Below are 14,658 nucleotides of genomic sequence, written 5' to 3' on the forward strand. Positions count from 1 at the left end.
AAGTTGCTGTCTGTTCTCCTCTAGGATTTTGATGGTTTCCTGTTACATTTAGGTTTTTCATCCATCTTGAATTTATTTTTGTGTATGGTGTAAGAAAGTGGCCGAGTTTCATTCTTCTGCATGTTGCTGTCTAGTTTTCCCAACACCATTTGCTATAAGAGACTTTCTTTTTTCCATTGGCTACTGTTTCCTGCTTTGTTGATGATTAGAAATCTTGCCATTTGGAACAATGTGGATGGAACTAGAGTGTATTATGCTAAGCAAAATAAGCCAGAGAAAGACACATATCATGTGAAATTTAAGAAACAAAACAGATGAACGTAGGAGAAGGGAAGGAAAAATAAGATAAAAACAGAAGAGGCAAACCATAAGAGACTCTTGAATACACAGAACAAACTGAGGGTTGCTGGAGGGGATGTGGATGGGGGGGATGGGCTAACTGGGTGATGGACATTAAGGAGGGTACTTTAGGGATGAACACTGGGTATTATATGTAAGTGATGAATCACTGTGTTCTACTCTCGAAACCAATGCTTATGTATGTTAACTGACTTGAATTTAAATCAATAAATTAGAAAGACAAAACCACATTACTTAATTCTAAGTCTTTCCATGATAAAATAGGCTTACTGTTAAGGAAGTGATTTGTTTATGACAGGCAATGCCAGGAAATACCTAGTCTGCACGTTGAGCTTTTGGAGCCAAATACTGACTGGAACAGGATTCTTGACGGTGATCCTACAGGCACATACTGATCCTGTGATTTGTGGTCACGCTATCAGACGCTCCACACAGGCTCTCTCCCAGCCCTGAAACCACAGGGAGGCACCATTCTGGGCTGGAGTCGCACTTGAAATTATCTGTCTTTTCCACCTACTTATGAAAATCTGTCACCCTCGCCCACGCTGTCATGTCACTTGATGGAATTTCATTATTCTTTAGCTCTTAAGATATTTAAATATATTTCCTTCTAAATATAAAGATTTCTGAACTTGACATTATCCTGCACTTTGTTTTTCATATATTTCCTATTGGATAAGACTACTCAAGTTTTAGATATTAAGGCGATAGCCTAATGAATTCTAGGACACTCTCTTTTATTTGTATTTATTTTTAATTTTTTTTCTTTTTGAGGAGAGAGGGGGTGAAGGTCAGAGGGAGAGAGAGAGAGGAGAGAGAGAGAGAGAGAGAGAGAGAGAGAGAGAGAGAGAGAGAGAGAGAGAATCTTAAGCAGACTCCATGCCCAATGAGGAGCTTGATCCCCTGACTGTGACATCATGACCTGAGCTGAAGTCCAGAGTCAGATGCTTAATCTATTGAACCACCCAGGCGCCCCTAGGTCACTCTCTTTTGAGGATAATTCGAATCACAGCTCTGAGATTAGATGCTAGTATATCTTAGCCTTCGCTACTTTAAAGCAGGGAGAACATAGTTCAGTGTGTGCATGCACTGTGGGAGGAATTACCATGATTGACGCCAAATACTAAAATGTAGACAAGCACCTCTTACCTGGTTCCTCTCTTGAACTTGGGCTGTTCTGCCATTTCAAATGGTTTGAGGGAGAATTAAAGAGTTTAAGTAAGAAGCTGGGGGTAGAATGCCAAATAATCCCTACCTAATGATTTGTGTCTAAAGCCAAAATACATACAGGTTCTTAAACATATGGGCATAAGCAAGCCCAAGTAAACAAGGCGCCTAGCAATTTAGAAAGGAACAATGCTCTCCTCTGATCAGAAACTGGCCCAGGTTCCTTTGCCTCTCAGATCAAGTCTAAGTTCATTAACATTATATTTAAATAAAATAAAACCACTTCATTTGAGTACAATTCACTCTGCAGCTATGCTGTCTTACAGTCTAACAAAACCCTTGTACTGGTTAGGCGGACTTGCTTTCTGTTCCCCCAAACATGTTTGTTTTAATTTCCATACCCTACCTGCCTGCCTCCTTGCAGCTTAACTTCTGGAGATTCTTCAAGGCCAAGTTCAAAAGCTTTCTTTTCTTAGGGAAGAGCTATGAGCAGTAAAAGTCCTCAGTATGTGTGTATACAGAAATTTTTAAGTGTTTTTCGTGGGGTTTTTTGTTTGTTTGTTTGTTTGTTTTTGCTGAAATTAAAGGACACTGTATGGTCATTTGAATCTGTACAAAGAAACAAAAGTAACTACATGGGTAAATAAAAAAAAAGATATGTGGTTTGCAAATACTATTTTCTGTCTATATCTTATCTTCTTAACAAAGTCTTCTGCAGAATAAATTTTAATTTTGTCAAAAACAAGGAACAAAACCCCCACAACTTTTCTTTTCTATTGCTTCCTACCACTCTTCTCTGTCTTTGAATTCCTACAGCACAAAGTCCAGACCAGCGTTGGATCATTCTTCATCCAGTCCTGTAATCATCTTTACACATAAATTCTTCCTTCTCACTATTTTATAATCTCTAAGAGAGCCACACTTCCTTTCTTTTTGTTTGTTTAAAAATACAAACATTTATTATTATAAAAACCGTTTTAATTAAAAAACATATTTAAAGACAATTTAATACAATTACATATTAAAATAAATGTAAATTGTGATTCTTTCGAGTGCAAAAAAGTGGTTACCCAAAGAAAAAACAAAACCTCTTGAGTAGTTGTAATAAAACTAATGCCTGAAAAGTTAGAGGGTATGACACTGAAGTATTAAGTTCTACTACTCCTCATATTTGTTTTTAAAGAACCAGGAGAACTTAAACAGAATATGAAAAAAATAAGTCATAAATAAATATAAAAATATATCTACACAAGATTTTTATTAAAGTAATGATTATGATTGTATAAATGCCTAAATATGAGACTATAAATAAAGTAAAATGCAGAAGAATTCTGTTTCCTCAATTTTAGAAAAGGAGAATTTTTTTAAGATAAGTGTCTGAAGTCAAGGTCCTAGGACTTCGCTAATGTCGCATGCTGGTATCATCAACAAATTTTAATGAAACAAAAACCACTCTTTTCTTTTTTTAAAGACAAAAATGGTTTCTGATATGAAAAGCACAAACAGGGCTTTCTAAAGCACCAACGTTCTGAAACAGAAAGGTGAGGTGACAAAACCAATGTGGAATTAAGAAAAGTGAAAGTTGTCTATTGGGGGTTTCTTATTTACACAGCCATGAGTAAATCTTCCGAAGGCATGCTTTGGGCGGCCTCCAGTTGGTTATATCCCTCTATGGGCCCTGATAAAGATGACACAGGTTCTGTGAAAGAGCTTTCCTCCATCCCTTCAATTTGTAGGTAGTTATGAAGATTAGCCTTTTTCTTGTAGAGCCTCATGAATCTCTTGGTTCCATGAAAGTAAGCTTCATGCATGTGTGCTAGAGCTCATCATGGGACTGGCCCACATGAGGTACTGAGCACAGGCTGCTTTTCCAGCCTTCTTGATTCCAGGAGACAAACCGTAGAGAAGGTTTTAATCTTTCAGTATTTTTGCAAAGATCTGAAACCTGTACATTTCCTCTAACCATAAGGTAGAGACTATGTTTGGGTTCAGCCTGAATCAGCTGGTGATCTTTACTAAAGGAATCTGAAAACATCTGATCCAACTTTCAGGTAGGAATGTTAACATCTGCCAGTATACAAAGGGGTATTAGGCTTGACACAGATCATGCACTTAAGGTGCTGATGCACAGGGGCACACGTACCCCAATGTTCATAGCAGCACTGTCAACAATAGCCAAAACATGGAAAGAGCCTAAATGTCCATCAGCTGATGAGTGTATCAAGAAGATGTGGTTTATCTATACAATGGAGTACTACATGGCAATGAGAAAGAATGAAATCTGGCCATTCATGACAACGTGGATGGAACTCAAGGGTGTCATGCTAAGTGAAATAAGTCAGGCAGAGAAGGACAGATACCATATGTTTGCACTCATAAGTGTACCAGGAGAAACTTAACAGAGGACCATGGGGGAGGAGAAGGGGGAAAAATAGTAAAGGAAAGGGAGGGAGGCAAACCATGAGAGACTCTTGAATATTGAGAACAAACTGAGGGCTGATGTGGGAGGGGGAGTAGGGAAAGGGAGTGATGGGCTCATGAAGGAGGGCACTTGTAGGGATGAGCACTGGGTGTTATATGGAAACCAACTTGACGATAAACTATAAAAGAAAAGATAAACCTTTAAAAGAAAAAAAAGATCATGCACTTAGGGGAAAGGAACTAAATTCAGTCTGGTTTCTTTAAGGTCCATATTAAGGAATGCTTCAAATCTTGCAGAACTTGTCAGGTTCTGCAGCAAATTTGCCACAATGTTGTTCATTGCATCAAAGGCCTTCTGGTTCCATTTTTCAAAAGCCCCAGCACTTGAAGTAATCCGACTGTTTGGCTTTACAGTTGTACCCAACTTTGCAGAATTCACCATGAGAATTTGCCATTTTGCTAATGAGGTGAAATAAAGATGCGATTGTTAGTGGGCAACAGTCCACTTGCTCGCAGTAAGGCGAGGTTATGACGTCATCCTCACCAGAAGGATAGATTGAAGTCACGAATTTGTATACTTCTGGGAATTCACCCTCAGGCACCTTTAGAAGAAAAGTTCCAAGTCCAGATCATGTTCCACCTCCTATGGAATATAGTCTAAAAAACACTGCAAATGATTGCAGGGCCCAGCCAACTTTCCGAGCGTCTCTAAAATCTGAGTTTCTAAGTTCTTGATAAAGACTGCCAAAAACTTAATGACCCACAGCGCAATTATTCCCTGAGTCAGAAATATCAGTGATGAGTTGTTTGCTATTGAACACATTTCTCAATGGTCCCTGCAGAATTTCCTTTACTACCCCTTCCTCCCTGTCAATCAAGAGAGCTCATACTTTCAAAGAACAGATTTTCCCCTTGGAAATACTGCCACCATCACCAAGTCACCCTAGTGCTCACATTTCTAAATAAGCTGCTTATTACCTTATCATAATTCCTCCTGTGGCTGTGACATGCTCCCTTAGCACCTGACCCCAGAAGTGGCAGACAATCTTTCCACGCTGGCTCATACTACGGTTTTCTGGGTCACCACCACCGGAACACTTGCTAAACGGAGCTGGCTTTTGTACTCCTGACCTGGCCCTGCCCACCAGCACCAACCAAGCTTCTTTTGTCTCTATCGTACCTCCTAAGGGATCCTTCTCAACCTGTAGCATTAGAAAGTGAGTAATGGGAACAGAATAAAGAGAAAATAATCAAAGGAATACATTTAGAGAAAATAGGTCTCAAAGCATTGTCTATAGGCTAAAACTCTGAGACCAGAGAGTGATTTGTCCAAGATCATCAATCGATTAATGGCTGGGCCCATGGTGGGATATAAGTCTCCTGACACCCAAAGGTGGGGCTCTTTCCACTTTGGACGTGACACTACTGCATAGTGAATGGCTCAATTCCTTCTTAGATGGGCCTGCCTGATTCTAAAGACCACCTGCCCCTACTTCTGTTCACATACCTGGTCAGACATTTTCTAGGTCAGTTTGGACTGATATTACTGAGTACCATAGCCTAGGTGGTTTGAACACAAACATTTATTTTTTCACAATTCTGGAGGGTGGGAAATCCAAGATCAAGGCACCAGCAGATCTGGTGTTTGGTGAAGGCCTTCCTGGTTGGCAGACTGTTTTGTATCCTCTTGTGGTACAGAGTCAGATTATCTCCCTCCAGTATCTTCTTTATAAGGGCATTAGTCCCAGCATGAGGGCCCCTCCCTGTTTATCTACTTATCTTCTAGAAGACCTCACTTCCAAACACAGTCACACTGGGGATTAGATGGGATGAACAACTAAATACTGAATAAACTATAAAAGAAATAGACAAGACAACAGCAATGATACTACCCTCTAGCGGCAGAGCATGGCAACACAATTCATAAGTCAAAGCACCAGGTTCACATCCTAAAAATCCAAGTCAGACCACAAACATTGTTAGTGGTAGAGTTTGGATTATTTTTTTAAATCTTAGATTTTAATTTATTAATACTATAACTCATTGTTCTGGATTGAATTATGTTCTCCCCAGATTCATGTGTTGAAGTCCTAACCTCCAGCATCTCGGGATGTGAGCTTATTTGGAAGTTGGGTTGTTTCAGATATAGTTTAGTTAGGATGAGGTTATACTGGAGTATGCTGGGCCAAATCCAGTGTGACTGGTGTCCTTATGGAAAGGGGAAATTTGAACACAAAGATACACACACAGGGAAAATGCCTTGTGAACATGAAAGCATGGATTAGGGTGATGTGTATACAAGTTAAGATATGCCAAGACGCCAGCAAATCACCAGAAACTAAGAGAAATGGCTGGAACTGATTCTTCTTTAGCACTTTCCAAGGAAGACTGACCCTACCAATAACTTGATCTTGGACTTCGTATCTCTGGAACAGCGTGACAGTAAAATTTCTCTAGTTTAGGTCACTCAGTTTGTGGTACTTTGTTACAGTAACTGTAGAAAACTAAAACATCCAGGCCTTAACATTGGTTTTAAGCTTTATGTTTTAGAATTCAAAATAAGGCATGTATTTGAACTGGAAAATGTATGCTAAACATAATATGGCAAATGTCAGGGATTAAAATATTGTCTTTCCCAAGTTGTATTACCAGCCATAAAATGTATTTATCTTACTAAGAAACCTGCTGACAACGTGACTTGGTTAGTACATTTATGCTGCTTTATGGTCCCATACAAATTGGCAAATTTCCTTAACTGATCTTTTTGTCATTCATTCCAAGATTCTTCAGTAGGAATGTAGATTAAACATTTGTGGAGTAAATCATTTACTAACTAGTGACTTCTGCATTAACTTTGGTGTGCTTTCTTATATGCCTGTTCTCTAACAAGATCACAAACCTTCTTGAATATCACACCATTATTAAGTTTTCTGGGGATTATGGGTCTTATCTGGAAAATGCATGGTGCCTGTTGCAAGTGGACCCTGTATTATTCAAGGTTCTCCAGAAAATCAAAAATATATAGGCCAAGGGGCCCTTGGGTGGCTCAGTGAGTTAAGGATCTGACTTTGGGTCAGGTCATGATCTCATGGTTCATGGGTTCGAATCCACATTGGGCCCTGTGCTGACAGCGCAGAGCCTGGAGCCTGCTTAGGTTCTGTGTCTCCCTTCCTCTCTGTTCCTCCCCTGTTCATGCTCTGTCTTTCTGTCTCTCAAAAATAAATAAATAAATGTTAAAAACATATATAGGCAAATTAATAATTATTAATTAATAATTAAAACAATTATACTAAATGGAGATATTTAGGGTCCAGAATATATCTTGACAGATAAAACTAGTGAGATTTGGGAGCACCTGGGTGGCTCGGTCAGTTGAGTGTTTGATTCTTGATTTTGGCTTAGGTCATGATCCCAGGGTTATGAGATTGAGCCCTGCATAGGAGCCTGCTAAAGATTCTCTCTCTCTCTTTCTCTTTCTCTCTACTTCTGTCCCTCTTCTGTCTCCTGAACTCTCTCTAAAATAAATAAAAAAAAATACTGCGATTTTATGCAGGATATCAAAAATACTGCGCCTGAATGGCTCAGTTGGCTAAGTGTCCAACTTTGGCTCAGGTCATGATCTCGCAGTTCGTGGGTTGGAGCCCACATCAGGCTCTGTGCTGACAGCGCAGAGCCTGGAGCCTGTTTTAGATTCTGTGTCTCCCTCTCTCTCTCTGCACCCTTCCCCACCATGCTCTGTCTCTCTCTGTCTCAAAAATAAACTATATAAAAAAATTTTTAAAAATATCAACTCAGCTCAGATAAGCTTATGATTTCATACTAGTATTTTCAGAAGGATTAGTGTTCACCTGGGACTAGTGTGTCTCGTTTGAAGCTCTTTTTTGTTTACTGTAAAATTTGGGTCTGCATTTCACTGGAATGAGGCTTTTTAGAAGGAAAAGAAGAATATTAAACTTTTTTTCTACATTATGCCTCTCAGCCTAACCATAAGTGACCAAGTCTCTCCTCTTTCAATATGGCTGTCAGCTCAGATTTGGGAGATATAAGAGGGAAGAAATAAAAGAGGAGAAAGCTAGAAAAGGAAGATAAAGGAACATGTCAGAAGAGATAAAGAGTAGAACTGGGGCTTCCTAGAGCAAGATGCACATGTAAACTTAAAACTAAAAGAGAATTTGAGAGTCCCTTTTCTTTCACCTTCTGGAGCACCGGAGCACTTCTGCTGGTGTTAGGTGAATTATTTTCACAAAATGATGCTGGATTTTCCTCTATGGAGTAATCAGCTTCAAGACCCTCACGATCTAGAACACCTGGCTCTGAAGAGCATAGGAGACACCTGAAGAACAAAGCCATCTGGAGCAGAAGAAAAGTGGGAAGGCGCAAAGAAAGATCAGTGACCTAGCCACTTCCTCTTGGCCCAGGGAAGCTTTTTAAAATACCTTTCTCCCTGCCCTTCATTGGCCACCAGAGAGAAACAGAGGTGGGTAGGGTTATATGACTATGCAGGTGAATTCAAGGTTCCTCTGTTAGTAGTGGCTCAGAGTTTTCACTAATGAAGGGGTGGCAAATACCATTGGGAGGTTTTCCAGAGGAGAAACTCAGAGGCTTATCTGTAAGGAATAACAGGTGTTGAAGTTGAGATTGGCCTTTGTCAGCAGTGTCATGGGAGGTAAGGTAAGCAAGTTTCTGTGTACTTAACTCTCCACTGGGGTCAGAGTTCAGATGGTAGGAAAAAAAGATTTCAGACCTTCTTGATGCTTCGGGATATTAACTCATTAAAAGTCTGGTTAAATAAATAAATAAGACAAAATGAAGAATAGTGATTTCAAAGATGACAGAAATATAGGCTCCTTGTGAATTTGAACAGGCTTCTATGAAATTCTGGCAAAATTTAAAGCCAGTGAGATTTCCCATAAACGTTAAGGAAATGTCCTATAACGCAAAAGGCCATTCAATCTCTTGCCATTTGCTAGTTTACTGTGAACCTGATTCACTTCCTTTGGGAAAATTACTCTTGAACAGTGGTTACCAAACTTCAGTGCGCATCAAATTGGAGGACTAGTTAAAACATAGATTGCTGGGCCCACCCTCAGAGTTTCAGATCAGGAATTTCCTATTTTATTTAATGGGTTATAATGTTATAACATTATTTACTTTGAGGCTTATTTTGAGCCACTTCATATTGGATTCTGTGTTTATTTGATGTCCATCATTTCTTGAACACTTCTTTCCTCTCTGGCATAAGGTAGGTATTCTAGGCTCATCTTGGACTTTCCTGCTCCAGTCTTGAAACTAGCCATCTTTCCAAGCTATGTTCCTTTTAGTAGAAAACGGTTTTAAGAAATCAAGATCTGGGCTCTATGTATGCTTATAATTGGGCGTGTGTGTGTGTGTGTGTGTGTGTGTGCGTGTGCGCGCCTGCATGCATGCATGCAGGCGCGCACACACAGTGACAGAGGTGTTAAGGACAAAGCTGTTCTCACTTCCGGAGCAAAAGAAGCTGGAGCTAGACGCTTTATTCTTAGTTTTATTCAGTTATCATGTGGAGTGAAGAACTTTGGCCTTCACTGAAGACATTCCTTTCCCCTTGCTGTATTTTTTTTTTTTTTTTTGAGAGAGAGGCCAAGCACAAGCAGGGAAGGGGGAGAGAGAGAATCGCAAACAGGCTCTGCATAATCAGCACAGGGCCCAACACAGGGCTCAATCTCAAGGACTATGAGATCATGACTTGAGCCGAAATCAAGAGTCCGATGCTTAACTGACTGAGCCGCCCAGGCGCCCCTCTGTTGCTGAATTTTCAATTATTTCCAGAGTTCCAGAAAGGGGAGATGGGGCTATCATTCACACAGAGGGTACCCAGGGATAGGTGGGCAGCTCTCACTATAGTCATGTGTTAAACTAGAGCCAACAGGTTCTGGTATAGCAAAGAAAAGATTGCAGTCCTGCCACTGAGCCCTTGGGGTTTGGCTGGCTGGGGTAAGCGCAGTGATGGTCCGCTCGCAGGCCTCACTCCCCAGGTTGACTGAAAGGTCTTCATTCCAAAGAGCTGGCTGTTTGCACATGCGCAGTGTGCTCCAGGAGCTGGTCACAATAGCGCCAATATCAAAGGACTACCATGGCATTCCTGTCCCAAACGCTGAAGCATCAGCCCTGAGCACTCACGGGCTACACCTGAATCACTGCTGCCTCTATCCATTGATGTGAAGGGAAGGAAAAACAGGTCAAGCCAGAAGCTTTTACTCTTTTTCTAAAGGAAAAATGCTGGCTTTCCCCACCCCCTCCCATTTTTAAAAATTTTAATTCCAGTATAGTTAACACGCAGTATTATATTAGTTCCAGGTATACAATACGTGTGCTTAAGATTAGTGGGATGTCACAGTTTTCATGGCCTATGAGTGGCCAGAACTAGAGAATATATGAATGTAAATGTAGGATATCTATGATATATACCATAAACATACACACATGCAAATTTTTGTATATATACAGAGTTTTGCATCTATCTATATACTATTTATATATTTTTATTAAATATATACTGAAATATATATATAAACATGAGTTTGTATGTATACATAAATCTGTTTCTAACTCAACACTATGTTTCTATTTTTTAAAGACAATGGAAGTTATATAGTTCAAATATGTGCAATACGAAGTAATAGCACACCTCTACCTTTGAAATACTTGACTTTGTTACAGTCATCAGTTTTCCACTTATGGGTAATAAGTTCCTGACTGTATTCATTCATTTTTCTCATAGCTGTTTCCCCTATATGGTATTGCTCCCTTCAGAATCAGTACCTTGTGGCTTTTCTTTCTCCATGTTTGTAACGTCTCTGATCTTCAGCCCTACCCTACTCATGTGTGGACACTCTTCTCTCATTGCTTGGGCTCTGACTCCCTATTTTAGGCTGCCACTCCATGTGGACATCCTCCTCACTCATCTCTGGCCCTGAATTTCCACACCAACCAGCCCACACATGCTGCCCCTGTGATCCTTCTTGGTCTCTGAAGGAGTGCGGTCCTCTCTCTGCTCTGGCTTTGATTTCTCACATTGGACTGTTTCTTTCCTAGAGGACTTCCTCACCCCTTGGATGTGACATTGCATGCCAGGCTGTTCCTCTCCATCAAATGGATGCCATATGTACTCTGTCTGCAATCTGACTTCTCATGCCAGACTCTTTTCCACCCCTCACCCAATAGGGCTCTGACATCTGCTCTGGTCTACTGCTCCTCTCTGCTGTTGTAGCCTGATGTTGAAAAGACCACCAAAGTCAAATTGAGGCGAGGCAAAACTTTATTTACAACCAGACCAAACCTGAACTCCAGATGATAAGGAGCAGAGAATGGCCCTGAACAAAAGTTACATTGCGATTATATTGGCATACATAGGATTCTGTGATAGCCAATTACATTGTGACACTCTGATCACCAGTTTTGGTGGGAACTAATGAAGTTTGTTCTTTGTTCTGTAAGGACACAGGTCCGATTCAGCCTTCCCCTGTACTTAAAGGGGAAGGCGCCAGCTTCTCCGGATGAAAGGGCGCACATTAAAGATGGACAATTCCTGCGGAGCCCAATCGGGAGAGGCCGGCTGATACCTTTGACCTTTCTAGAGGCGGGCCTAGTCACGCTCTACGTGGGGGTCCTGGGCCCACTCTGATTGGTCAATACTCTGGATGTTGTGATTGGCTCCCACAACTGCCAGTATTGATGGGGGGGTAGGGATTGGATCACTGTGCTCCTGTTGTCATTTCCTGTAACTCCCCTTCCCAAACTTATAAAAGCCCTGCCCTGCCTTTGTTCGGGGCTCTCTCTCCACGGGGCCAGCAGGTCAGTGGAGTCTGTGAGCCCAAGCTTAAGCCCGTAATAAAGCCCTTTGTTTTTGCAGGCGTGACTCGGTCTCCCTTGTAGTCTCTGGTCTTTTTTGGGGGCAATATTACAAACTTGGGTACAACAGTTCATATAAATGACCAATCATAGTGGGACAGTGAGTAAGCAATTTTCTGTGTGCATGGTCTTGATCAGACCAAAGAAAAGGGGTGAGGAAACAGCTTGCAACAAGTCATCCAGTGCATTCCATAAGTAAGTTAACCCATTACATTCCAGAAGAGGTTAACCCATTACATTCCAGAAGTTAACCCTTTATATTCCATAAGTATTTTAACTCATTACATTCTATAAGCTAGCCTACAACATCTACCCTCACTATAGACATCCACTTTGTTCTTCCTCAGCTAATGACTTTAGGACTGAACTTTTCAGGAAAGAAAAGCCTCAATTAGATTGTAATATGAAAAAATGGAGGTTCAGATGCTTATGTGGCTTGTCCTGCATCACAGAGCAAATTACAGCTAATGTCAGTACAAATTCAGGTATTCCCGAGTGTAAGCTGTGTGAGGTCAGGGACCTTGCCTCTCTTGTTCACTGTATCACCCGAAGTACCAGCATGATATCTGCACTGAGCAGAACAAATGAATAAATTAATTATTCCCTGTTTAGTTCTGTTCCTTTTTGTTATTTTGATACATATGGGTGTGTGTATATAAAACTGATGTCAGTATATTTGCCTATAACCGATAGAAATTCATGCCCTTAATATAAATGTCAAGATGTAAATTTCTGTGCCCAGGAATTACATCCACTCCATAAATTTCTAGATTTTCTAGCTCATAGTTGGCATATAAGTAAAAATATAAAAGTAATAAATAGCTACAGCCCTATTTTTGGTAATTTTTAAAATTTATAGTTTATTGTCAAGTTGGTTTCCATATAACACCCAGTGCTCTTCCCCACAAGTGCCCTCCTCCATGACCATCACCCCCTCCCCTGCCCCCCTCCCTCTTCAGCCCTCAGTTTGTTTTCAGTGCAAATCATGAGAGACTGTTGAATGTTACAGCCCTTTTTAACATCCCAGGATTCCAGCACTTCCTTCGAGTGTGGAAAAGAAAATATCTGAGCATCACCAAAGTCAGTTTTGCAGTCACCAGACTAGAACTTCTTCAAAATATTTGGACCACTACAAGAAAAAAATACCAATACCATATGGCAAATGCGGGTCCCCATAATCAGTCCCTTTAGTCACACTATTCAATTAAGACCTTCCTGCAGATGATCATGCAGGGAAGTGGCTCCAGAACACATTCTGAAGATCAGCATCTCTTGAGAAACTCTTCTTGAGAAGAGGTTTCTGTGGTCAACACTGGGAACTTCCCAATTCACACTATATGTGAGGATATTCAAGACTTAAAGAAATTCTAGAGTTGAAGAAAACTATTATCTTTGTGTAACTTCCTGTCACTCATATTTCCTTAGCCAGAGAGTTCCTGTTTAGAGTAATACCTGCCCAAGTCTCATTTCCTCATTCATGCAATAGGCAAAAATATCTGTTACATGGGGTTATTGTACACAATAAATGAGATAAAGGCACATAAAGTACACAGCATAGTGCTTGGTATATTCTAGGCATTTGATAAGTGCTAATTCCTTCTCTTAGACTTATTATTTATTTAAATGATTCTTTTTAGTTCTCACTCATGTGGATCTTGAGAAACTTAACAGAAAATCATGGGGGAGGGAAAGGGGGAATATTACAGAGAGGGAGGGAGACAAATCCTAAGAGACTCTTAAATAATGAGAACAAACTGAGGGTTGAAGGGGGTGGGGGACAGGGGAAGGAAGGTGAGTGTTGGGCATGGAGGAGGGCGCTTGTTGGGATGAGCTCTGGGTGTTGTATGGAAACCAATTTGACAATAAATCATATTAGAAGGAAAAGAAAAGAAAATCTTAAAAAAAATCTAAAAGAATTTAGATTCCTTTTATTATTGAAAGAATAATAGAGGGATGCCTGGGTGGCTTAGTCAGTTGAGTGTCTGACTTTGGCTTGCACCATGATCTCATGGTTTGTGGGTTTGAGCCCTGCATTGGGCTCCGCACTGGCAGCTCAGAGCCTGGAGCCTGCTTTGAATTCTGTTCTGGGGGTTGAAAAATCATCTTAAATGTGTCCTCTTTGGTAAAATGTTTCATAATCCACAGAGAGCAGGACTCTGATTGAAGTGAATATTCATTTATTATGTTAATGATAGAGAAGAACATGGGCAGGAGACGGTCAGAGTTGCTGCTGCGGAGATACCAGCTGACATTGACCCAGATGGTGAATTAATTTGCTAGGGCTGCTGTAATAAAGTACTACAACTGAGTACCTTAAGCAACAAAAATTTATTGTCTCACAGTTCTGGAGGCCAGAAATCCAAAATCAAGGTGTCAGCAGTGTTGGGTCCTTCCGAGGTATGGGAGGGAAGGCTGTGTTCCAGATCTCTTTCCTTGGCTTGTGGGCAGCCATCTTCTCCCTGTGTTTCTCTCTAAACTTGCCTTTTTGCATATCTCTGTGCGAATTTCCTCTTCTTATAAGAACACCAGTTATGTTGAATTAGAGCCTGCTCTCATGACCTCATTTTAACTTGCTTACCTCTATACTGACGCTATCTTCAAATAAGATCGCATTCTGAGGTACTAGGGGTTAGAGCTCCCACATATGATTTTTTTTAGTTTATTTATTTATTTTGAGAGAGATGCAGAGAGAGCAAGGGAGAGAGAGAGAGAATCCCGAACAGGCTCTCTGCACTCACAGTGCAGAGCCCAATGTGGGGTTTGAACTCATGAACTGTAAGATCATTACCTGAGCCAAAATCAAGAGTCAAATGCTTACCC

The 14,658-nt window shown here is 40.6% G+C and overlaps 1 pseudogene; it reads right to left on the minus strand.

Annotated features, from left to right (window-relative positions):
• Window positions 1-3,131: 3,131 nt before the first annotated feature.
• On the minus strand, window positions 3,132-10,007 carry LOC115291129 (annotated as a pseudogene).
• Window positions 10,008-14,658: the final 4,651 nt, after the last annotated feature.

The sequence above is a fragment of the Suricata suricatta genome, chromosome 5, assembly GCF_006229205.1.
Source record: "Suricata suricatta isolate VVHF042 chromosome 5, meerkat_22Aug2017_6uvM2_HiC, whole genome shotgun sequence".
Lineage (NCBI taxonomy): Eukaryota > Metazoa > Chordata > Mammalia > Carnivora > Herpestidae > Suricata > Suricata suricatta.